Source organism: Hetaerina americana, unplaced genomic scaffold (genome assembly GCF_022747635.1).
Source record: "Hetaerina americana unplaced genomic scaffold, ioHetAmer1.1.p SCAF_10, whole genome shotgun sequence".
Classification (NCBI taxonomy): Eukaryota; Metazoa; Arthropoda; class Insecta; order Odonata; family Calopterygidae; genus Hetaerina; species Hetaerina americana.
Window position 1 is genome coordinate 63972263 of NW_027286070.1, and position 26873 is coordinate 63999135.

The following is a 26873-nucleotide window of genomic DNA, read 5'->3' on the forward strand; positions in this document are numbered from 1 at the left end:
ACAAGCCTTTTCTTAACATCCTTATTCAACGTCCCTATCATCAGTTCCCTCCTCCTTGTAAAAGTCCCTTTCCCTAGTGCAATTATTCTTCTTACTTCCCTACTAATTTGTCCATTTTGATACAAAACATTTCTGAGATATGTAAACTGTTCCACCTGCTCTATTTTTCGCCCTTTTATTTTGATGTTAAGCTTAGCTTCTCTCTGTCTGGACAATCACATAACCTTTGTTTTATTTATATTGATTCTCATCCCATATCAATCACAATGCTTGCAGCCCCTTGGCTGACTGACAAACTAGAGTTTGGTCATCAGCAAAACTAATTGATTTTTTGAATTCCCCACCAACATTCCGCTTTCGTTATCCCTTTTTTGATATATTCCCAATGTTCTTAGATAGTGCCCAGCTCTTTTCTCTCACTCATGATTTTCTCTACAGCCTGCTGATACTCCTGCCTTATCATTCTGTATGATGCCTCCACATTCCATTTCTTCAACCTTCTTTCCTGTTTCTAAATTCTTTGGCCTTGTGAAGCCCAAACGTCTAATCAATTTAAATTTTCAGATGAAGGATTAATATTTCAGTCTGATGCCATCTCTTTTGCATGAAAGACTTTATTCCAAGAGGGGTATTACTTATGGTACCCATTGGAAAAATGCCTGTCATTAACTTATAGTACTCTATTAAAGAAATTGTTTATTATGTGCTCTCTGGCTTATAAGAATTACGTAAGCATGTACCAATGAATACTTGGAGGGGAACACTTTTCCTCATGGGTCTCCTGGGTACATTTTTAAGGGAAAGGTCAATATAATCAATGAATGGCTAAATGCCTTTATTGAAATATGCGCATATTTGCCTAGAAATTAGTAGCTTGCCTAGCATAGACAGATAATTCTCTCTGTAATTGAAATGCTGCATAGTGGTTCGAAATTATGGTTCGATATTTTTGGGTACCAGTACAATTTATAGTAAAGGATTTATAAGATTTCTGTGAGCGCTTTAAGTACGGTACGAATTTAAGGCATAATAATTTTTGTAGTGCGAAATAGGAGAAAAACATAGAATTCCGTACCGTACTTCCACCCTTGCTTTATTCAATGAACTAGCAAAAATCTCCATTTCCCTGGTTTCGAATGGGTTTTCTTCCGTCGTTCGTCGCGGGATTCCTCACCGACGCCACCGTCCGACCACCGCCGAGGGCAGGAGCGAGCTATTGCCGTCAAGGAGGTGCCAATTGCATTAATCATGCTGTGAATGTGTCAACGTTCAGCTGGTTTCGCTGTCGGTGGTTCGGTCGGGCCCAGTGAACTGCCCTAATGAATCTCCACTGGCTAGGCGAAAAATGCGAAGGATTATGAACTCCTTCGACTAGTACCTTTGGCGTGGATTTTATGAATTTTCCAGTGGTGTATTAGTCTTGGCAAACACTTCACCTGTTCTTCTTGTGAAATGATCCATGTTTTTATTTTATTAGTTAAAAACTTGTCTGGAATAATGACTTCTCGCTACAATTTTGGTTAATCCTTAGGCTGACTCCGCAGCATCTTCCTACCAGGGGCGGATTTAGGGACCACTTTCGGGCGCGGAGGGGGGGAGATAAGAATGAAGTCAATAAGAACGCAAATATGAAATTTTTTTATGCACCAATTTACGCGTTTTTTGGTTCTTGGTAATTTAAAACTCTTACTGGAACCGATTGAAAGAAACATCATGTAAGACGTCTCTAGGGGTGAGGGGTGGAGGAGGAAAAGCGGTATTTTCCCCTAACGGTATCACCTCCCCTCTCCCTTTGGTTCCGCCGCTATTTTCTGGCATTGTGTCGTCCTAAAGTAATAAGTCAGCAGATCCTTTTTACCCTGGTACGTTCTCCTGGCAGCGCTTGCTGAGCATCATTATGGACGCATTCGACACATTAGACCCCGTATAAGGAAATTACGATCCCCTCGCTGCCGTTGGATCGATCAATTTGACTAGCAAATCATTATTTCCTCGGAGTTTTGTATTCGTCTTCGAGAATACTTCACGCGTCGACAAGGCTCGCCCGCTCTCCTCAGAGACATTCCCGTCCTCCAGGGCGTAAAGTTGATTGGAGTCGAGTTTCTTTCCTTACGCCTTTGATTCCTCCCCCATCTGTTAGTTGTAGTATTTAGGATAGGCGACCGACAGCTGAGGTCAATTGCGTCCCATCTGTTTACTTCTTCACCCAAAAATACCGTCAGTTGTGCAGGCCAACTATTTTCTTAAATGATTATTAGGTGGTTTATGAAGGGAATCACTCAACAAAAACTTCTCCCGTACGGTGGACATTGGTGGAAATGCTCATTTATCCAATGAGTCCCGTAGCTTATATTTACTTATAGGCTGCCGCGGATGCCTGCGCATGCTCTCTGTTCGTACATCATACACGTAGACGCCTGAACACCGGAAGGGTGCGTGAATGGCTTGGTCGCCGCGGGCTAGAAAGGAGAAAATATGATATTTTCCCGTTGAGATAATTATAAAATTATGTTGAATACATTCTGAAATTTAATTGCGTTTCGTCCGAGGTATCTAAATGATGCTTTAATGAATGCTTTGGAGATCATTTTGCTGCCATTGTAAAAGTTTCTGTTTCATAAATTAACTTTTTGAGCCAAAATTGATCATAACTTTGTAATTATCCCTGAATTCAAGCTTACCGCGAGAAAAATCGCGCAAATATCTTTCATAATAATGATAATAATTTTTATTATGAGCAAATGCCCAATTTAAAATACAATATTCACATGCTTTTAGCAAATTTAACACATTTGTGAGACGTTCACAGTAATCCCGATTAGTTTAATAAATACTATCATATGACACAAAAATATGTAGAATGAGAGATGCACAATAAAAACTTGAAAATATAAATTAGCACATTTAAGAGATTGTTAAATGAGCAAATAAAGTTTTATTTAAAATTCTATGGTAATACATCTAATTAAGGTTATTGCACAGAATAAATTAATTCAGGATTTACAGAGAAACTTCAGGAGATGCCGCAACAGTAACTTTTAACGGAGTCATCCGCTAAGGTGCATATAATTCAGGATGGTTGATATTAATTTTCAATAAAGTTTCTATGGATTTTATCTTAAATTTGGATAAAGCATCACAGTGCAAATCAACATTTGAGTGAAGAAGATTGAATGAGCATTAAATCCTTGTGGTGGGAGAAGAGTACGAAAAGTCTCTGCTGCAGTATGTACTAGGTAGTGAGATGGAAAAAGCTCTATGTGAAATGAAAGTGTGCAAGATAGTAGGAATAGATGATATCCACAAAGAATTACCAAAGTGTTTAAGCAAATAAGGAGAGTTTTTTTGGACTTGTGTATTTACATTTTGGTCAAATAACAATGAAAAGAAAGGAATTTGGCTGGAAGACTTCATCAGTTCAATTGTAAATGCCAACCTAAAAAAAGAGTAAAGCTATGTATGTAAGAACTGTGGAGTGATACATTTGGTTTCACTTGCAGTAAATATGCTAGTGAGCATCATTAATCCTCAAGATGGCATGTGAATTCATATCAGAAGAAGTATAGTGCAAATGTGTAGAATCCCATCCTACCTCAGAAATTAATGTTTATTACCTGGTCATAAATATAGTATTAAGCTCCTTTGATCAGATTGACTAACCTTTTGACAAACCTGATGGCTTTTTGAGTCAATAAATATCCTCAGGATCGGTAATACTTACTAATCCACAATACCTTCACTTTAGTTGGCTTCATTAATAATAATTGTATCTTTCAATTGATACTAATTTATGGAATTCAACCTTGATATGGTGAAATATCTAGTGTCTTATGAAAGCTCCTAGAACTGTGCTCATGGTAGCAGTGATATTTGCTCATATTAGGGTCACCTATCCCAGATAGGTCAAAGGGTAGGAGTGTGCTCAGCACCTGTTCCTCAGCAAGGTGGCTGCAAAGACATCTAATCCCAGTGGGACAGCCATTTGAGTGATGGTGTTATATTTAAAACACTATTGGGGTAGGAATCAGGAAAACACCTCAATTATTTATCCCAAGGATGTAATGACGGACACGATAGAGACAGCCTCAGCTCAACCCAGCTGCAGGAGGGGTAAGGCTTTTATGGTCATCATCTCATGAAATTCTTGCAAGGCAAAAGCAACAGCAGCAGCACAGAAATGACCAAAGAGAACCAAACTAGTTAGAGTAGGGACTTTGAATGTTAAGACGATGTTGTGGACAGGAAAATTATGAAATTTAAAGTGAGAGATGGAGAGAGGAGTTATAGGTTTTAGGGCTGTACGAAGTGAGATGGAAGGAAGTGGGGATTACTGGAGTGATAGTTATAGAGCAATATACAGTAGAAGAGAAGATATCCAGCAAAGGGTGGCAATAATATTGAACAGAAAGGCAGGAAGAAGCATAAAAAACATCGAGCAAGTTACTGATAGAATATTATTAGCAGAAGTAAAATCTGAACTAACGAACTTGGTCATTGTTCAAGTCTACATCCCACCAAGCAATTATAGGAAGAAGTTGACCGGTTATACAATCAGTTAAGAGGACATACTTGTGCACTGGAAGGAAGTATATGATAGTGATGGGGAATTGGAACATCACCATAGGTAAAGAAAGAAATGGTAGTGAGATAGGGGCCTGTTTAATAACAAGGAGTGGCTGGTGGTGGGAAGCAATAGAATTCTGTTGTAGACGGATTAATCATAACACTCATTTGGTTGGGACACCAAAAACAGCACAGGCATACATGGAAAATGCCCAGGGATTCATAAATATGTCAGACTATAGTATGGTTAGGCACAGATTTAGGAGCAGCGTGATTAATTAAAATAGTTTCTCAGGAGCAGTTGTGGGCTCAGGTCATAGTCCGGTGTTAATGTATATGTGGAGGTCTCCCCTACATACTACCATCGTATTTGTTGGGGGGGTTCCTGTATTCCTATGACCCTGGGAGCTATACTGGCTGGAGCTTAAGCTCGAGGCTGGGCCACCCAAGCCAGGGAGGCCAATGGGTAAGAACCAGACAAAGTGTGATCCCTGATCCTCAAGTTTGGAGTTTGGGCATGGGGCTAACAACCCAAGCCTATAAAACACTCTTTTGTTATGAAACGTTTAGGGAAGCCTCAGAACATGAGGATCCATTGATGATGAATATGACAAATGCTCTTGGACTCAAAAACAGAATGCAATTTTGACCTTGGCAACCTGGAACATTAGAACCATGCTGCAGGTAAGGAAACTGGCAGAGGTTGATGAGGAAGTACCAAGGTATGGAATATATGTGGTGGTATTGCAAGAAGTAAGATGGAGTGGCAATGGAAGGATAGATGAGAGAAGATACTCCATGATTTATAGCAGGTCTGAAGCAAGGACTTGATTGCGTTGAACAGGGTTTATTATCAGTACTAAAATGAAACAAAGCTACCTTGAGTTAGAGCCACTGGTAGTTATAATGTGTAAATTAGAGACTCCAAGGAAAATTTGGAAACATATATATTATTTCAGCTTATGCTCTCTCAGAGGGTACTGATAGTGAAGAGAAGAATGAATTCTACGATAGGTGAGATATAGCTGGAAAAAATTAGTGGGCTTGTAATTAAAATACAATTGTTAACATAAAGGAACCTAGAGAATGAAAGGCACAAGATTAGCCAATCAAATCAACCATATTCTGGTTTCCAGAAGACATGCATCCTCAATCATGGGTGTAGCATCTGCCTATGACCCTAACTGTGACTTGGGTCATTGCTTAGTTAAGGCTCAATTTAGAAAGACTTGCAAATGTAGAATGCATTAAGGGTCCTAGAAGAGCTCAATGGGATATGGAGAGGTGCAGTTAGAAATTAGGTCCCAGACTTAGAATGATTCAGTGGATAGAAAGTGATCTGGAATAAAAAAGGCCATAGAAGAGGCTTCAAAAGAGACCATAGGATGAGGAGGGAAGAATTTTTTAATGATGAGTGTAGAGTAATTATAGAAAAGAGGAATAAAGATGGAATAAGCATGATTCACAGGAGGACAAAACAGAACAGTGAGAAGTGTGAATAAAGTAGAAGACTATCAAACATAACATTATAAAGGAAGAAAAAATATTGAAAGAGCAGTATGAAAAATATTGAGGAGCTGTACACCCAAAATGAAAGTCGGAAGTTATGCTAGGCACCAAAATCAATGACAAATGAGTCTCAGTCAAGGACTAGCACATGTAAGGAGAAGACTAGAAAGCTAATTTCTGTGGGGGAAAAAGTTCTGGGAAGATGGTCTGAGTACTCGTACTTTACATAGCTGCTGAATGTAAAAGAACGATATGAGGATAGTAAGGGAGTATATATAAATGCTGACCCAGAAGTTGATATACCATCTTTAGCGGAGGCAGAGCTAGCAGTGAAGCAACATAGAAATGGAAGAGCCCCAGGAGAGGATCAAATCATGAACGAACTGCCCCAGTGTGAGTGTAACAAGTTAACCAGCAATGTGAACAGACTAGTATGTGAAATATGGGAGAGAGAGGAAATGCCAGAGGCATGGATGATGGGTATTATCTGTCCTATTTATGGGAAGGGAGATAAACTGCAGTGCAGCAGCTACAGGGGGATCGTATTATTAAGCTTTATTTATAAGGTTTCTCTAGGATATTGAAGACACTGAGAATTTAAGGAGAGGAACTCCTTGGAGACTACTTATATGGATATAGACCAGGAAGAGGCACAACCGATCAAATCTTTGTATTTATAGCCTATGAAAAAATTCTATGAAAATTATATTGACCTAAATATGTTTTTTATTGACTTCCAGCAAGCATCTGATAGCATTAATAGGAAAAAGTTGTAGAATGCCAATGAGAAATTTAGAGTGCCAAAGAAACTAATTAAACTGGTAGAACTGACAATGAAAGGATCCAAGGTAAAGGCCTTTAATGGAGGAAATACTAGTAGGGCCTTTGAAGTAACAAGTGGTGTGTGACTGAGGGATTCTATACCTGCAGTACTGTTTGATATGGCACTTCATGAAACAATTAAGGAACTGAGATTAGGAGAGACAATAATATTCAAGCCTGCCCAGGCTTATACTGACGCTAATGCACTTGTGGCCAGGAATATAGATTCCCTCAAGGAAATGTACCAGAAGCAAGAAGAGAAGAGTCCAATGATTGAACTGAGAATCAATGTAGGAATAAAAAAAAATATGTATATTGAAACATCCCCAATGGAATGCATTAGAAGAAGCCAAAATATAACATTTGGACGCACACTTTTGTAAGTGTAAGATCTTTCAGTTTTCTTGGTACTGTTCTAAATAGAGAAAATATGATGACAGAAGAGACTAATAAAAAAGATCATGGCTGGGAATGAGCTTACTTTGATAACATTAAGGTACTAAAGGTAATGTTTCTCTCAAGGGACTTGTAAATTAAACTCTATTAAACACTGATTAGACCAGTGGTGACCTATAGCTCTTAAGTTTGGACTATGTCAGCTGTCAACTGAGATCTTTTATGTGTATTTGAGAGAAAAGTCCTATGGAGGATCTATGAACCAGTGAGAGAGGGGTGAAGATGGACAGAACTAATAGAGACAGAGAAATAATTCTCTGAGGAGAAGACATAGGCATTTGAAGCTCAAACGACTGGCTTGGCTGGGTCACATGAAGAGAATGAGTGAGGAAATAATGCTAAAGAAGTTACTGCATGTAGTATGGAGGGAAAGAGGAGAAGGGGAAGACTGAGGAAGTGATGGAGTCAGGACTTAAAAGAGGATTTGAAGATCATGGGAGTTACAAGATGGTGGATGAAGGCTCAAAATAGAGGAGAATGAACAGGCACGTTGAGGGAAGCTCACTTTAGACAGCAGCACCAAGAAAGAAATATTATATGTGGAGGAAATGGTTTGAGGTAAGGAAGAACTGAATTCTAGAAGAGAACTGGAGATGGGAATAAAATTCATAAAATCGTAAAATTAGTCAGGTATGTGAATGATCAAGCTTTAGTTTGTCAGTCAGCCAAGGCATTGCGAGTATCACTCAGCACATTGGAAAGTTAGTTCAATAGGTATAGAATGAGTATAAATGTAAGCGAAGGTAATGCAGTTTTCAAGAAAGAGTAAAGCTGAGTTGAATAATAAAATAGGAACTCATTAACATGAGCAGGTGGAACAGTTTACCAGAAACATTTTGAACCAAAAGGGTCAACTTAGTAGGAACTTAAGAAGAAGAATTGCATTATACAAAGAAGCTTTCACAAGGAGGAGGAAATTGATGGCAAGGAGGTTGAGTAAGGATGTTAAGAAAAGGCCCATAAAAACTTTGAGGCGGAGTGTGGATTGTGGTAGGTGTGGAAACATGGCCATTGAGGCAAGATCATATGTGTGTACCTTTGAGGCTTTTAAAATGTGGGTGGAGAGGAAGATGGATAAGGTGAAATGATAGGAAGGAAAATAAATGAAGTACTATGCATGGGAGGAGTGGAAGTCATTGGGAGAAATCCTAAGGAGGCAGAGAAGATGTATTTAGAGCGTTTTGATTGGCAATGGGATGTTGAAAGCTGTGACTAAGGGGAGAATGTTAGACAAGCAAGGAAGAAACAGGAATAAGATTGGTATGTTGGACTGAATGAATGGAGGAATGAAGTATACGATTTGAAAGCTTCATTGCAGTATTGGTGTAGTATACACAACACTCCTATGTAAACTAAAGCAGGTTATATATTTGGGCAGTATTTTGAAGAAGAATGGGTGGCACTCGATTGTATCAGGCTTGACTAAGTGGAAATACATTTTTGAATGAAAGAAGAATATTAGGAATTTTCTGCAAAATTTTTTATTTGATACTACTAGTTTCAGTGCATAGGCAACATCCTCAGGTACCTGAGCTTCTATGTGTTGAAACTAGTTGTTCCTAATAAAATATTTTGTGGAAAATACCTGGTACTCTTCTTCCATTCATAGATGACTTGCATTTGCAAAATAGGCTCTTGCAAAAAGGGAAGTGATCACAGGTATACAAATCTTGAGACTTAAATTAAAGATTAGTTAAGACTTTAATAATCAGGATAGTACTCATTAGACCAAAAACCTGGTCACTGAAGTAGGATAAGAAGTATAGATTAGAGCCTTTTGAGTTGTGTAGATGAAGAAAAAATGGGAAAATAATTATGATGGGTGTCCTAACTGTCCCTAATGTTCCTAATGTCTTGATCATTAAAGTTCAAAACACTTTCTAGATAGGTAAATTCTCCATCTGCTCGAGTTAATGAGGTCCTATTTTAATATTTAGCTTACCTTTTCTCTTTCTCAAAAACTGCATAATCATCAATATGCACCATAAGCAGTCTGAGGCATCTACAGCTCACAGTTGAATTGACTTTTCCCCAATTCTGCTCCTTTTTTTTTGCAATATATTCATTAATTTTAGCCAATTTACTTCATTGAATGCCTTCTCAAAATCTATGAAGCAAACAAATACATCCTGATTGTATTCCATGTTCTTCTCTCTTATCTCAGACTGATCATCTCCTAAGTAATCATTTGCTCTCCACTCCATCCTCTTATTGATGATCCAAAGTACCGCTTTAATTGTATGCAAGATCAAACTAATTGTTCCATATCACTCACATATGGTGCCTCTCGCTTTTATTAGAAAGGGAACTAGCACTATTCTAATGACACTCCAGGCAAATTTGTCCCTCATCAATGCCATGAATAATCCAATAAAAAATCTTCCTTCTATGTTTTCCTAAACCCTTAAGTATACATAGTTCCACAGGAATGTTAACTACCCCAAAGGCCTTATTTGATTTTGATGCCCTAAATGCCCTTTCTATCTCATCATCAATCATGTATGGGCCTCAGCTATCCTTATTTACATTATATTCTTTTTCTATGTCTATGTTAACTGCCCCAGTGGCTATCATATTGATCCACAATATATTCTTTTGTTCTTCTATATCTTTGATGCACAATTTTCCCTGCTTACTTTCTGATAGGGCTTTCAACTTTCTGTACAGTTCACCAATTTCACTCTTCCTTTACAAAGTATCCACATCCTTGCATTGCATCTTCCATCACACTTCTTTCACCCCTTAAGTTTCTTACCTCAGTATATTATAAATCTCTTTGTAATTTGTTCCTCTTAAATCTGGTTTATGTTATTCTATTTCCCTCTGTCATCTATCTTCCATATGATCATCTCATCTGTTATTCATGGCTTTCTTTTTATTTTCCTATTTACTGTTCCTATAATTCCATTTGTGACTTTGCAGATCCCCTTTTTTTATGTTCCCATTTTTCTTCTGTTGCTCCCATTTCCTTTTCCTCACTCATAATTTTCTCTGCAGTCCCCTGATACTCCTGCCTTATCATTCTGTTTAATGCTTCTATATTCCATTTCTTCAACCTTCTTACCTGTTTCATTCTCTTGAATCTTATTGCTCCTTTGTGCTGAATTTTTATCTGAATCTGCATCCACTCCTGGGAAACTGTGCAACTTAATCATATTGTTTCAAAATCTGTGCTTCACCATAATACAGTCTAACTGACATCTTCTGAATCCCTGGGCATTATTTATGTATACCTATGTCCATTGTGGTGTTTCAACTAAGTGTTTGTTATTAAAAAATATATGAACACTTTTTTACCTCTTTATTAAACCAAGCAAAATCTTTCATTGTTTAACATACATGAACTAGAACTGGACAGGAATCAATTGCAGTCTTTGTATTCTTGTATTTCATGAAGAGTGTAATCCTAGCTGGCTATCCTTCATTTAAACTAACTGAAAATCCTCTGAAGATGTTATGACAGTCAACTTTCAACTGTTGGAGATACCACGACAGTAATGGAGTCATCTGTTATATTTGCATTTGAATGCAACAATTTCAGAGTGTAAAAATGATTCGCCTTGCCTGGGATTTGGACCTGGATCCCTCGATCTCTGAACGAGTGCTTTAGCCAGTTAAGCTGCCGAATCATCCTCTTAACTATTGCATTCTGGGTTACATGAGGGATCTAGGTTCGAATCCCAGTCAAGGCGATTGGTTTTTACATTCTGAAATTGATGATGATCAACATTTTGTAGAATACAATTCATAGCTTCTTCACCAGTGACAAAATCACATTCAAGTTCCACTTTGCATACCATCATTCTAGAAAATAACTGATAACAGATAGCAAAAGAGATATGGCAGGTACTCATGTGTACATCCTCTTCTAAGGATATTCACTTTACCATCTGGATGCAATACTGTGAGCCTATACCTTTTTCCTCAAATTTCCAAATTGATTTCATTGTTTGTGTGGGATTAAGACTATAGTCATCATTTACCATTCATTTTGTTTTTATAATAATAACAGTTAGGATTTTTCTGAATTTTTAATTAAAAATGTGGAACTAAATATAATTTGAAGTGTTTGCTAAAGTTGCCATTTTCATTTAGAGGATATTTTGAAATGTTAACAAAAGTGTAATATGTCAATTAAAGAAACAAAAAGCAAAATTAATTGCGATTAACATTTTAATTTTCCTGGGGATCAAATTTCCATTGGGCATTGCTAATAGAATAGTTTAGCTTGATAAGCTAGCTTAGCTTCATGTCAGATACACACCAGATTAGAATTTGCTGTCTTTGGGGAAGTTTTGAACTTTTTGGTGCATTTTAAGACAGTGGGAATTGTTAACAAAAGCATTTTGCGAACTGAATGACTTAGATGCTTGCAATTTTTGTGCTTATGAATTTTGAAAAACTTAGCTTCTTTTTTTGGATTAATCATTTCTGCTCATGTTTGATAGCCCGTGTGAAGGTCAGGAAAGCACTTACTTCAATAGCCTTGTATTGTCATTTCATTTTCCTCCATTTTCTTTCATTTTCCTCCATTCTCATCCATTCAGTTAATCTGAAAAGTCATTGCTATGTCCTGTCCTATGAAAAAGGAGGTATAATCTTGAGGTTGACGTATATATTTCCTAAACTTTCATGATATGAAAATCTAACTTTTTTTACAGTTAAACAAAAAGTGGCAGTCCATGTATTATTTCAAACACAAAGGAGTGAGGGCAGGTGCTCATTGAGGTGATTTGACATAGGGAGAGATATATATTATGGCAAGCTTATTATCATACAGAAAACACTGCAATTTTGTATGATAAATATCACACAAGCCAAAGAGAAACTGTATGATTCTTTATCTCTAAGCATTGCATATGGCAAGCGATGCCAGAATATTCTGAAAAAGTTTGTTTAACTGTCTTATAATGTGTTATTTTAATAAAATAATTAAAAATAATTCTGAAGCCTAATATCCTCCTAATGCAATACATTTTGTGGCTTCACCATCTTATTACCACTACTGATATGACACAAAAAATTATTCACTATAAATTATGCTTTGTTTGTTCCTTCACTAACACTGTATTACATGAGACACCCCATAATTAATTAAAATTCCAGTTGGGCATTAGAGATATCTCGTGAAAGATGTTGAATGGCTTGCAATTTTCTCATCGTCACAAATTATCACATTTTCTGTTACAGTTAAGTCTTGTAAGAAAACCAATGATTGGTATCCCAAAGTGGCCTTAAATTCAATCGTGGGTGTGTAATGAATAATTATTGATAAATAATAATGCGACCTTCTCTAACAAGTTGGCCAACAGACAATGAATTTTTCTCAACTGCTCGTCATGCCTTTTCTTTTCTTAATATAAAAATAGTGGCTATATTGTTTTGTATTATTTTCTGATCACTCCAAATTACGTCGAGTGATTTTTAACTAAAATGAATAATAGTTGAGAACTGTTCTTAAATTTTTGATATAAATAGCCAGCAGTTAAATAAATGCTGATAAGAGCTTGAAAACTTACGCTGTTTCAATAAAAATGTATATTTGCCAAGTTAATTAACTCTTTTGTCCACTTTTCCCTTTGCTGATTTACGGCCATCACCGGAAGTACTAGCTCAATTTTCTTACCATCCCGCGCCGTTCATTTAAGATAGCCAATTCAGCTTCCAGCAGGTTTTAACAAATACTCTTTTTTACTGCGGTGAAATTTCTTTTTGTCTTGGGAATTTCCCGAGGTCGATCGTTAAATTAAAATATTAACGATCAAATAGCTTGAGCGATTACATTGATGACATGTGAGGAAGATTTTGCCTAAAAGAATTCATAGTCCATGGGCATTCACATTCCACCTGTGAGCAGTGAAGCCGTTGATTCCGCCGGAACGATTTCCGTGGAAGCCAACTGCCCCATTTGGCGTTTTATTTCTCAATCAATCCGAATGCCTCTATTCCTTAGAATCAACATTCCATTCTGTGAAAAAACCGTGTACCCCAAACTACTAATCGAAATTCCTTCTCCTCGGTCTGTTTCACCAAATATTATATTGCTATTAAATATAATGTGTATGAAATCTTAATTCGAACTTTTTATCAGCTATTCGAAATATGCCATTCAATTCCCTTCCCCTCACAACGGTCGTTGCATCCCACATGCACTGGTATGAATCGAAATGGTTTGCGGTGCATTATTGGCTACAAAAGTTTGTACCAGTAACAATAATTTTCAAACTAATTTTTTTATCAAGTAGCGGGGATTTTGTATAATGCATTTTCTTCATAATTATACTGAGAGGCATTCCAAGGCACTAAAGTTTCGTAAGATTCCAGGAATCTGTACTTCCATGATATTATAACTTCGATTTAAAGCAATTCGCAAAGAGAAAATATGTTTCCATCCAACAGTAGTATTTCACCAGGAAATTGGTTTATTATCCTTCTATAACTCGGCATAATTACCGAGTAAATCTTAAACACATAGAATTTACACCATAAATGGGATATGGATCCACGATATTCGGTCGTTAAGCTTCCCTTTCAGTCTTACTCAGCCAGGCTATATATTATACACATTTTCGTTAACAATCGTCTTTTAGTATAAAAAAAAATGAACAGGATTCTTGTCGTGCCATGGGGGTTGCATTACATATCCATCAATCATTACTAGTCTCATAAGCTCATTATCTTAGATTCTGCAATTCTTTATATGCAATTTTTCTTTATCACCTCCTTGGAGCAAGCATAATTTCATCTTATCTTTGAGATTATTGTTGAGTTGTATTCCAGCAATCTGAGTGCAGTTGATAGTGCATAGAGGATGCGTAATTACTGAACAGTATAGAGCATAGGCTCGTGTAGATGTCCTTACTCTGGGATAATATATGATAAAATACTCCGTCGTTCTACGTTGTGATCATCCAAATCGGGAAACAAGGAGAATACGAAAGTCATCGTAGAAATCACGTGCGTTCCTATTTGATGTTGTCCAAGTAGACAATTATACAAATAATATGGATGCAGCTGAAAAGCAACAGCGTTGATTTGTGGCATTTTATCAAAAGATTATTTTATTGTGAATTGTTTCCAAAACGGCTACTTACCGTAGTAAAGGCATCAATATTACAGTGTCTTTTAGTAGTTACAGGTACCTTAGCCTAGTAGTTACAGGTACCTAGCTATCTTAGTGGATACAGGACTTGTATCTAGTTACATACTTTTTGAACGAATCGGTCCTGAAGGAACACACTGACACTAGAGTTCTCAGCTACATTACTGCCGGAGACAAAACAGCAATATGAGTCCTGGTGATTCATTTAGGTTGAGCGATATTTCATCCCTCTGTCAGAATAACCAACTTAAAAATATAGCAACAGGATAAGCACAACTATTAGACAACCATTGAAAGTGGCTATTTTCTTTTGGGTACGTGCAAGTAATTGCAGTATATTGCTGCTGATCTTACACGGCTCAAATCGGAGAGTATTAGGAATATTCGAACTTCTCGGAAGTTAACTCAAATCTCATGCATAAACTCTGATCGAAGTTTCCCGGTAGGGTTTTCACAGAAAGTGAAAGCATCTGTTTTCAACCATTTCATCATGATCGACGAAATTTTGTATAATTTTGGAAAATTTAATCTTTATTTAATGTTGATATTCTGTATGAGAGGTTTTTTAAATCTTTATACAAGACATCTCTTTCATTTTCAAATATAAGAACTCGCACCGTCAACCAAAATTTGTGGAACAGTGGAGGAAATACTAAAAGCAATTACTAATAGGCAATTATTTATTGTGTTCTCAGGAGGAATTTGAGTGACCAGGACATTGGCGTTACTGAACATGGTATTCTGTTTACGTCTGATGGACCCTACAACCAGGTCAGTCAAATCTAGTGTTCCCAAAATTACAATAATATGAATTTATTGCCATGAAAACGGCTGAAAAATCTCAGGAAAGTCCATTTATACCGGGAAATATATAAATTGGTGAACAATATGTTTTTTTTCAAATTGTGATGAATAAATTGCTGTCCCATTTAAATAAATAGATCTGGATTAAAAAAAATCGACCCTGGAAATACGATCTTTCATAGAACGAATATCAATTGGCACAACCCATTAATAGAAATATTTTTTTACAGAATAATAATAAAATCCTTAAATAATTCGGAATTACAGGGATTCTCTCAGATTTATCAAGGGGAACAAGTTTAAATGATCAAGGAAATGCTACTGAATACCTCTCAGAGTTTGACCATCTCTTCTGGTATATATGGAAGTTTGTAATTTATTATTCCAACTATCCCCCCCGAATTTTTACTGAGCATTTCCTACTGTTTTGGAGATCACATGAGTTCATGACATACAGCATGAAAATTATCATGCTTTGTGAAAGATAATGACTCGAAGTTACGTAATCTGTAATTTAATTCTGCCCTACGCTGAGGGGAGACATTTTATGACGACCTAGTGAATAAAAATATTATTCAGTCCAGAAATGATACTGGCAACCTAAAGTGATTACGACGCAATTTACACAGAAACGCGATCCCATTTTTTATTCAATTAATTAGCCCTAGTTTATCATATATTTCTTAAGTCACCAAGTATTACATTGAGTTAAATTATTCTTAAATTGGCTCATCGAAAACCACCATAAAATTTCTACAGCGTACACTGACATCGTAACACCCTCAAATAAGTCTGTTTTTGGTTAAAATATCCTAAAAATCGCGAAAAACATCCCATGAAACTTGATTGAAACCATAAAGAGACGTAATACGAGATGAGTTATATTTTCCATTGAAAGATGCAACAGTATTTATCAATTAAATGAAAACATTTAATGGAATGGATATAGTTATTACGTTAATTTGAACTAACGATTAAAATATTTCCATCAGAGTGCCTAATTTGAAACAAGTTTACATTTGGTCAAATAATTAAATAGTTCAAAGTGAAACAATTTAATTCAATGTGCAAGTGATTCCTGATTTACTTGAATACATTGACAAGCATTTGAGAGCTATTTACTTCTACGCTGAATTAATGTCAGAATAGAAAAAACTTCAGGATATACAGTTTAGAAAAATGAATGTTAAAAAGTTAGATAGAAATGTGTCATAATATTTTTAAATTCATTAGACTGGCAATTACATACATCAATTATTAAATGCATTAATGTCTTCATGCTTTCAAAAATGTTTAAATTCAATAATCATATAATTATTTTGTGTGTACTATTTTTGATTCTTACATTAAAGCTTTTGCTTTTACCTCGATTAATTTTTGACATATTAAACTGAAAAAAATTGTTTTCTATGAAACTAAAGTAACCTGTATAATTAGTAGTTTCTTTGCTTAAAATCATTTTTTAAACTTTTAATTTCTTTAAGATTTTTGGAATTCTCGAAAAAAGTTTACAACCAGAAGTGCTTTTCCGCGATGCGCACAAAAATTCCTTTTTTTATCGCAGTGTGTTTTCTCTTAACAGGGATGGATAATGTTTATTTATTCATTTAAGACGCAGTGGCCTGGTAATGACACAATCGAATGATCCGAGTATATTTACGACAAACATTAACATTTCGCATACTTTGGCGCCAAAAATCGATTTTATGCCCGAGTGCTTAACCTACCTTTCTCACCGTCATTTATCAAATCTATTCCTGTGTAATATTGGTATCGATACGCTTAGGCAAAAGAGCCAAAGAGACAACTGACGAAGAAACATCCACCAAACCCGTCCTGCGTGAGGAAGCATTTATTTAAATCTCGCAGGAAACAGATGAAAGCCGAGCGAATGAAAGTCACGCTAATATATATTGATTAATTTTGCCCACTTCTTAGTTGGAATTTGCTCCGCCGGCAGCAGGAGCTGTTCTCTCAGCCCCAAGAAAACAGGGCAAAGTCAACGAGCGTTGGTGTGGCCGATATTCGATTCCCCATCAAAGGCAGACATATGCACAGAAATCCGTCGGCTGGGAATTGTTCGGGAAACCGTGCACAACGTGGAGGTTTTGACCATCGAAGTCGGTTGATGTGAGCCGCCGAGGATACAAGAGGTGAGTGACGAAGGAATGTCCATTTTGTCGTGGTTTTTTCTGTGTGGCCACCGTCAAGCAGTGGACGGAACCGCTCCGCCCCCTCTATAGAATCGCTTCTAATCCAAGTCGTACGGTCAGCAAGTGGAAAGGACGGTGTGAATTCCCTTTGATTTGTGTGACTCGGTGAGTTTCCTCCGAGAATCTTTGTTCTGGAGGGAATTGCCCGATTTATAGACCCAAAAGGGAGCTCTTTTTCGAATGCAGGGGGTTCATTTAATTTTCATGAAATTCGTTCCCAAATATTTTATTGCACGATCGTTGAGGATTTGTACTTGTGTATGCTATATGGAATGTTTCATCCAAGTGTTTTGGGGGCGATTCCTACCGAATACTCCGTCGAAGAGTATTCTTGTGGTTCTATTTAATTTGTGATCGCCACACATCTTGCTTCTCCTGAGTTTATCCTTGAGTATAGCCGCTAAGCAATACATCACCGTCAAGCATGTTCCACGTACTTGGTACAACTCACTCGTGCACCTTGGGAATTGTTTATTTATTTTTGGTGATGAGATATTTATTTACAATGTTCGCATCGTCTCGGATTACATTTGCACATCTCTTATTCTTTCACGAATTATTCTGGAAGGTTCATTGCTCATGTGTCACCATTTTATGGTGAACCCATTTTTGGCTCAAGTGTGACCTCATTTGACTGTACTAGTTCGATTTTTTCGAGGGGAAGTGATAATTTTAATTCCAATTGATCGTTGTGAGTACAAATAAGGAAGCAAGAACACGGAGGTACGTATTAACCTTCTTCGAAAATAGCTTCACATTAAAATTGTAATAATGATGACGGTTCCAAATGAATGTTTTGGTTTTTACTCGGTGAAATCTCATCGTGCACCAGTTTTTCCAACGAAAGGGAAAAAATCAATCCCTCTCTAAAGGAATAAGTAGCGTAAAAAAGAAATCGGGCATAGTGGGCATATAGAAGTAATTTCTTAACAATTTGAAGATACCGAACGTAACTTCCATCCGTGCCCGTGGGTCGCACCTGCGTTGCCCCGTTTAATGTTTGTTTCATTTCTTACACTCTCCGCGTGTGCTCGTATTTGATCGTACAAAATAAATTGTTCATCGTCCCGGAGCCGTCGAGATTTTCTCGCGGTTTGCGGTATCGACGCGAGACTATTCGTCTGCATTGTTGCTGAATCCAACGGTCGTCCTCCTCCACCGCTCCGTCCTGCGGCGCCCCTCGCGGCGCAGCGGCGAAGCTCGAGCCGGCAGAGCCTGTCGCCCCGAACGATTTCTACCCTCCAAATCGGCGGCCACATTCACTCGAAAAAAAAATGAAATCCCCTCGCCCCTCTCCTCTCCCCCCGTCCCTTTATAACCTTAGAGTTTCAACCCTCCCTCCATCCGCCGTGCAACGAAATTCACGTGCGCGTGAAACCAGGTCTCCCACTCCCTCCCCTCCCATCACACGCCCCCTCATTCTCCACTCTCTCTCCCCCCCCCCGCGAGGGGTCGTCGGATTCACTAGGAGTACATCGCGCCGTGACTTTCAGCTTTTTTTCAATGACGTGACTCCGGTGCGAGACGTCTCTTACCACCCCTCCTACTCCACCCTCCAAAAGCGTGAGGGATCTTTGTTTCAAATTTCTAGTCCACCACTTGGAGAGAGGAAATTTACTTTCCTCTTTTTGCCTCATTTACAGCTCTTTGTCCCACTGTAAGGACTCTTAAAGTATTAAAATGTGTTGACCAATCCAATTAATCCCCTAACAGCCGACTACTTTGTGTTGATAATATTCTAGAATCTTACGGCAATAAAATACATATGAATTTTGGTTATATTGCTGTAAAATTCAGTTTTGTCAGTAGTTTGTACAGTATCACTTCCTGTCGTGCCTGTTAAAGCCAACTATGTGGCGTTAATTTTAATGCACGCTCTACGCGCCCTCAATAATCGGAGCGAGTGTCTACAAATTTAATGATCGTAGGAGATGTTCATCATTATTTTTACTTTAATTTTGCGGGGTAATTTCCATTTAATGTTGAGCGATATATGTTTATAATGAAGGGATACAGCTCCTCGTATGAAAAAGAGGAACTACGTCTTTTCTCACCCTTAATTCTCTCATGTTTCCTCAAAATAAATTATCAATCCTTTTTGAAAACCTGACTGTAAGGTTTGGAAGCATATGTTCATTACAAACAACATTTGAGCTTACGAATAAGGTATGTGAATTTGTTCGACCATTTGATTCCGAGGGCGTAGTAATTGAAAATAACTTTGGGAAATTAGGTCAGCCCACAAAATGTTTACTTTTCATTGCCTGTGACAGCTCATTCATTCATATTTTAAGGTTTTTTATTGAACTGAAACCTAGTTTTAGTGTAATAATTTAGATTGTGCAAGGGATGTACTGGCACTTCATTTAGATTCGTGTTTCATTTTGATTCTCGAGGCGTTTATCTGTACAAATGTATTTCTGCTGGGCAGATTTAACAGGACTCACGCCAATAAATCGACTTATCATTCTATCTATAGCATGCCTATTTATAAATATATATTTAATTGCTTCTTATCGCCCGAGAATCTGTCCTGAAGCAAGGAAATTTCTTTCACTGAATTTTGCGCTTAGGAAGGCAATGGCTTCCTTTTGTTCCAGTCACAGCCACGACTGTAACCCTAGCGTGGGGACTGTTCCTTTCCAATTCCTAACCGTTATCCATTAGGTCGCATCCGAATTATCCTCTGGGGTCTCGTTTTGCTGCGGTATTCTCCATATTTCACCCTTCCAAAAACGAAAGCTTCTCCCAAGCAATCCATCCACAGCGAACAATGAGGGTAACTGGAGGGTAGCTCATGTATGGCGCTAGTTTAATACTTATTTAGAATCCGCCGTCTGTCCATCGGTAACGAAACACGTCGCGGTAACGAATCTCCCTCATCAAAAACAGCGTTCTATAAAATGAAATTTCTACAGACAGCCGTAACATTCGTCACCGACAAGCTTCGATCGCAAACGAGTCAGCATGCCGTTAAGAAAAATAGCAGACCTCAAAATGTCGCTCCAGAACAGAGTCACTGGAGAGCTTTCGCCACTCGACCCGTGTCGCTGCCGTGTTTTCGCCTCCGTCTAATCTCACGGGACGTTTCGGGTCTACGACTGTCTCGTTCCCGTACCAGGCAACGTCTTCGGGCGGCCAACGCCGAGTTCACTTGACTTCGACCCGAACTCGTTTCATGGCACGGGAACGAGACCGTCGACGAACCAAGACGACCGACGGCATTGGAGGGGCAAACACGCGGCGGAAACCCCATCAAATGTACCGAGAGAAAGTGTTCGTGGGACGAGGGGGGCGGAGGGAGGGTTCTCATTCAGTCTTCGAATCCCGATGGGGGGAAGGGAGAGTTAGAGCGCGCTTTCCCTCCTTCCCCCCCCTTCCCAACTCGCCTTCCGTGTCCAGGGAGGCGTGGTGTTACTACCGCTCGCTCGGGTGGCAGCGACCAGCTGTAGATCCATATTCGTTTGAGTGTGGGGTGTGAGGGGGAGGGTGGGGACGAGGGGAAATCGTTCCTTGCCGGGGGGTAGGGGCGGGTAGACGAAGACGTGCCGCCCCGAGGAGAGAAAACGGCCCGCGCCCCTTGGTGTCCTCCGGCGGGCCGCCAAATTCCCTGTCCCTCCTCCCGCTATGGAAAACTGCTTCGTCCTCGAGGCCTCCTTGCCAGTGACCCACAATCAGTATGTATCCGCGCTTCCCCGTGCCGTCGGGAAATCGATGCTCGAGTGTAGCGCTCCTGAAGGGAAGGGCGGCGTGGGGAGGGGGGTGTCAAGTGGAGGGAGGTTTTCGCGGGGAGGGGAGTGAGGGATGGTGGAGGATCGTGTGTGTGTGTGTGGACGAGGGTTGAGGGAGGGGTGAGGGAAAGGGTCGTGAGTGCCGGAGGAGTAGAGTTGCGAAGGAGGAGATGTAGGGCGTGGGCGAGAGAGGGACCCTAAGGGTGTTCGCAGGGGGAAGATACGCGGGTGGGGGGGTTACAAACTGAGGGGTGAATGTATTGAGTACGGTGGGGTGGAAGGAAGGAGGAGAAACATATGAGCGATAAAAGTCGAGACCAAAGGGCGACAGGGAAATATGATCGAAGAGCGACTGATCGGGATTATGAGGAGACACTGGAACTTCGTATCCAAGTCATCTCCCTTGCTATCGAGTAGAATGGCGCAACTAATATTTTCATCCTTGCGGGATGTTAATCGGGTCGCTAATGCCCGCTCATTCGGTAGACAAATGGGACTCAATCAACTGACAATTGATTAACTGTAATCTGACTGTAATCACCCAATATACACTTGATAGATACAAACTAAGAATCAGTCCGAGTAAGGAGCACATTGATTGCACATCCAGTAAACGCCAATCTGAATATAAACGACTGCCTTCTGGTTTCTTTTCGTGAAATTTAAATATCTTTACCGTCTGATCATTCCGCGTAAGAATGAAAAATGCCTGTTTCCTCAAGATCAAACGTCAGCGTATATTGTATATTGTTAAAATTATGTATTTTTCGTGTACTAAATTTTTTTTTCGGTATTATTAACTTCGGACAAAACCCTTCTCTAAATATTCCGACGATCCACCGACGATCGTACCCGCGGAAATCGAGCTAGCTGGCCATCCGATTGGCCATCCGACCGCTTCGGGACTTGCAGGAGAGCGGTCCGGTGGTGGAGGAGATTTCACGTTCTGACTATCGAAAGGACTCGGGCGGAGAAACGACTTAATTGGGAATGGATTTGTGACCATTCGTACTCGCAACGCTCAAAACCTTTAAAGGTGAGGGTAGAATGAAGAGGGTTAGGGGGGAGTCTCTCTCGGTTGAAGGAGAGGAGGGAGAGAGGAGAGGCGGGGAGGGAAGAGTGGAAGTAGGGCAAGGAGGCCACGGGGAGGGAGAGGAGGAGGAGGACTAGAGAGGGGGCAGAGGAGGGATGGTGGGGGTGAAGAAGGGTGGCAGGGGTAGGAAAGGGGAGAGGAATAGAGGGATGGAGGGAGGAGGGGGGGACGGAGGCACGGGGTAAAGCAGGGCAGGGTTGCGGAGGGATGGCGGGAGGGTGGGGATGAAAGGGGTGGGAAGTAGTCCGGGATTGGTGAGCCGACGGTGAGGGGAGGGTAAGGGCTGCGAGGGTGACTCGAAAATGGGGGAGGCAGTTTGAATCATCGAAAAAAAAATCAACCCCTACGAATCTAAATTTGATCGCCGAGGGTAAACAAATGAACTATGTGCTCATACACCATATCAAATAACCGAACTCGACAGTTTTTATCTTTTGAACCTATGCTGTGTAAATAATTTTTTGATTAAAAAATACAACGTTGAATAGTTAACTCGTGATCAAGCTGTTCCATTAAGCGAAACTTTATCCTGTTCGCTGAATTTCATGTTTCGAAAACATGTATGCTCAAGATTCGTGTGCCCAGGAGATACGTTAACATTACGGTTCATCAGTCGAGGACGTCACACGCCACTGAAGCGCGTCAAGGCGTCTTAAACTGCGTGTTTTAAACTCTGGAAACGAGAATACTCGAGGAGAGCGTCAAATTTCGGAAGAAAACCAATCTGCATTTTGCGCCTTAGTTATTGGGCTCAGGAAATCCGATGACTTAGCTCGTGTACTTTAATCTCTATCACCGTGGTTAGCATCGCAATTGGCTTTGAGTGAAATTTATGTTAACACGTTGCCTGGAGCGTTAAAATATGCTAAATTACACCAAATATTCGACCAGTTTTTTATATCTCCCCAACAAACAAAGATATATTAAAAATAAAAATGATTTACAGTTGAAATTTTCGTATTTAATGTAGTTAGCTTTGCTGTATACAAAAGCTTTGATTTGAAGCTAGGTTTGTTTAAGCAATTTATTTAATGTTTCACGTGGGTTGCTGCAGTGCAGATTTTCATTGAGGTGACCACCTAAAGAAGATCTCTTGCCTAAATGTAATAATTTTTGTTGGTGTCAAAAAAACTATGGTAATTTACTTTAATGCGATAAGTGATGCTGAGTGATGTCTTAAGTCAAAGTCTACCCATAGAACTCTCTTTGGTATGCATTGAAAAACTATTTCGCTACAGGAAAGCATAGTGCACACCAATTTCACTCCTAGAAATTAGGAGGGACCAGATATTTTTGGGCATTGTGGCTCTCAGCCACACCATTATAATGCGTCTCTTGTAAACCTTTGGGGCTGTAATCGTTGGTCGTAAAAACCTTTGGTCAACACTTAGTAGTTTTGAGGGGAGGCGACCGACAGGCTAAGGTCATTTGCGCCATAGGGGATGGACAGGAAAGGATGAAGGGTGGAGAGAAACCCGGCGTCGGCATTAGCCTACTCTTTACGAAAGGCGCCAAGGGGTCCGCAGTTTAACGTCCCATCCGACGGACGGCGTACTCCCTCAAAGTGCCCTCCACAAAGCACCTCAAGTAGGGATCGAGATACCTCTGAAAAATATTCAACACCGCCGGGATTTGAACCCGCGCCCTCAGGGTGGGAAGCCAGTACGTTAGCCCCCGCACCATCTCGATCCCCTTGGTCAACACTTATACATTTATATATTTATGGAGAATCCTGATATAGGACTATATGTCTTTCTCTTTGTGGAAAATTTAGATTGTCACAGATATGCGTCTCCCATTATTGTTATACTTGGTAAGTATGTTCCTAGATAATCTAGTCTATTTTTTCTCGAATCGATCCTTGCTTCTCGAATGAAGCCTTGCGTGTCCTTTTTTTCATTTTTATTATTTTTGGACCGTAAATTTTGCGTTTCAATATATATATATATATATTTATACATTTCCAAAAAAATACATTCAACCCTCGACGCATCGTATATGATTCTACATTCGACATCTTTACGCATTGGGAATCGGAAAAAAAACAAAATCTGGCTACCGCGGACATTTTATTTGGAGACAACACTTTTCAAATATTCCTATCGATTCATCGATGTGCTCGCGTGTAAATTTTGTCAGTTCCTCTGAGCGGAGTATTTTAAAGAAAATGGGAGGGGCGAGGAGTGGAATAGGGTATGAGAGAGAGAGAGAGAGAGAGGGAACGGGGATCGAAGATGTTTGAGGGGTGAGGGTGTGTGGGAGAGAAGGGGGTGTTTTTGGAATGGTGTGCGGGAAAATCAACCCCTCCCTTCGTAGTAGTCGGGGGATGGGGGGAAGGATGATGGGAGGGGCGAGGGTGGGTGGGGGACGAGGGCGAAAGATCGAAGACGGGGCAGCGAGGTAGTCAGCCGCGCGTGCGGGAGGGAGGGAGGGAGGCGTGGAGGGGACGCTGGCGGGGTCGTGCGGGGAGGGAGATGGTGGAGGCTGTCAGTCGATGAATGGGTTTATCTCCCCCACGCGCCCCCGCACGCTACCTCCCTGACCCTCCCAGCGAGGGCAGCACGGGATAGACCACCGCACACGGGGGATTGATGCCCTCGGAGGGGAAGCCCGAGGGGCAGCGTGGGTGCGTTGCCACCTTGACGTGAGTGCTTGCTTAGTTACGTAAACACAGCAGTGGTTAGCGCACCGCGGTGGGCTTGAAGCTTGCTACCGCATCGCGTCGTGCACCGCGAGAATTTTTTAAATTTGCGGTCTTGTTGGACGCGCACGTCCTACTTTCGTCCCCACAAACGTCACCACGATTTAAGAGAAAAATTGCTCCAATCGTGCTTCGTCTAATTTCGTCCCTCTTTCCATCATTCCTGTAAACACAGAATGGTATTGTATCTTTGTAGAAATAAGTCATTGGATTGAAATGACGTTAGAAGGTTATCCTGACTCAATTAGACACTGAATACTCACAGAGTATAGTGAACATTTACCCACGATTCCTTTTACAAATCCTCAAATCAACCAACAATTTTCGAAATAACCAGTGTCAACCAATGATAAACTGATGGGCAATTCAATAAATAATAATATTAATACTTCGCCTAACATCTTTTTCCCTACCGCAGCTTTCCGTTGGAATTCGCATCGACAATCTTTCTAATAAACGTTTACCAATAATTTAGGGACTCTAGGTTGATTTCCATGCGTGGCAGCAAAAGCGTGTATTTATCGATTGCTGTTTACGTTGGATTAATCTAATTGATTTTCCTTTGAGTGTGGACAACATCTTCAAGACTAACTGCTAAGAAAATCACGGAAAATAACTCGAATATTTGACGGCGGAGGATAGGTGTTTATTTTTCCACTAAATGTAATATGTAAGGAGTGTGACATTCACTCACTCATGGAAAATGGGCAGTTCCTTTCCCTGGACCACCTAAGGCTTCCCAGGAATATGTGGTGTCCCGAAATCCACACGGAATGGATTCTGTTCGGCAGCATAAAGTATGTAAGGCAGTGATCTGATCCGAACCCTCTGAGCGTGCAAACGCTATCAACGGAATAACATCACAAGAAATTTATGCTCATTTGTGAACATGTATTTTTGATCTCTCGGAAGTCCCGTAATTAGTGAGTTTAAATTGAGCACCTAGTTCAGTTGAATAAGAACTCAAACGGTGTGTCAGGGAGGCAATTATGATTATCTACTCATTCTCATAGAAAAGATCGGGAAGCACGATAGTAGTGATGCCAATTCAGTGGCAGTGTTTGCCCAATTTTATTTTATGTCTACGAGAAATTACGGCGAACCACATGGATTACTTTAAAAACGTATGAAGACAGCACCGGAGATCCGAGGATGGGAGAAAGGTGAAAATGTTCACTATGTTGTATTCAATCGCTGGGAGCTAGAACTACAACAGACCATAGCAGCCCAATTGTCTGTCTGCCATTCAATCATTACGAATATTTTCATCGGACTCTTATTCTCGCTACGCTGTAAGCCTGCCGACAAACCTTTGGACATATTAATACATGACACTAATCTCCATTTTTTAAGCACTCTTCTGTTTTTAATCCCAGTCGTTTGCGGTGAATTACTTACTGCATACATAGCCTTTGGTTCATTGCAACTTCCCCGGTTCAAAACTGCCTCTATCTCATCTATGCCCGAGATATAAGAAAAATTATTGCATTTCAATGCGACAATTTCAGAGTGTAAAAATCATTCGCCTTGACAGGGATTCGAACCCAGATCCCTCAATATCCGGTCGAGTGCTTTAGCCACTTAAGCTATCGAGGCATCCTCTTAAACTCTTTGGAATCTGTAAAATTATTGCATATTAAATGATAGCTTTAGCTTTTGTTTTGACGATACTCAGAAGCATGGTTTAAGATTCAGAACAGTCCAGATTAGTTCATAGATGAGCTTGATATAAAGATAGTTTATACTTCGTATGGCCACTAAAAGACCATAATGATACTAAGTATTGATGAATAATATGCTAACATTAATCTACAGAATTAAAATCATTAGTGCACTAGAGTATTAAAATCTATAACAATTAGGGGTTCAAGAATTATGC

At 39.6% G+C, this 26873-nt stretch overlaps 1 protein-coding gene across 3 annotated transcripts in view; it reads left to right on the top strand.

Moving 5' to 3' along the window:
- The first annotated feature begins 17213 nt into the window (after positions 1-17213).
- Positions 17214-26873, top strand: part of Syt1 (Synaptotagmin 1) — a 255921-nt gene continuing 246261 nt past the window's right edge. Inside the window, exon 1 of one of the 3 annotated variants that reach the window (XM_071598737.1) lies at positions 17214-17409. The gene's annotated coding sequence lies outside the window, so the exon portion shown is untranslated. The remainder of the gene's footprint in view (positions 17410-26873) is intronic. The other 2 variants (XM_071598739.1, XM_071598740.1) reach the window with 2 other exon arrangements.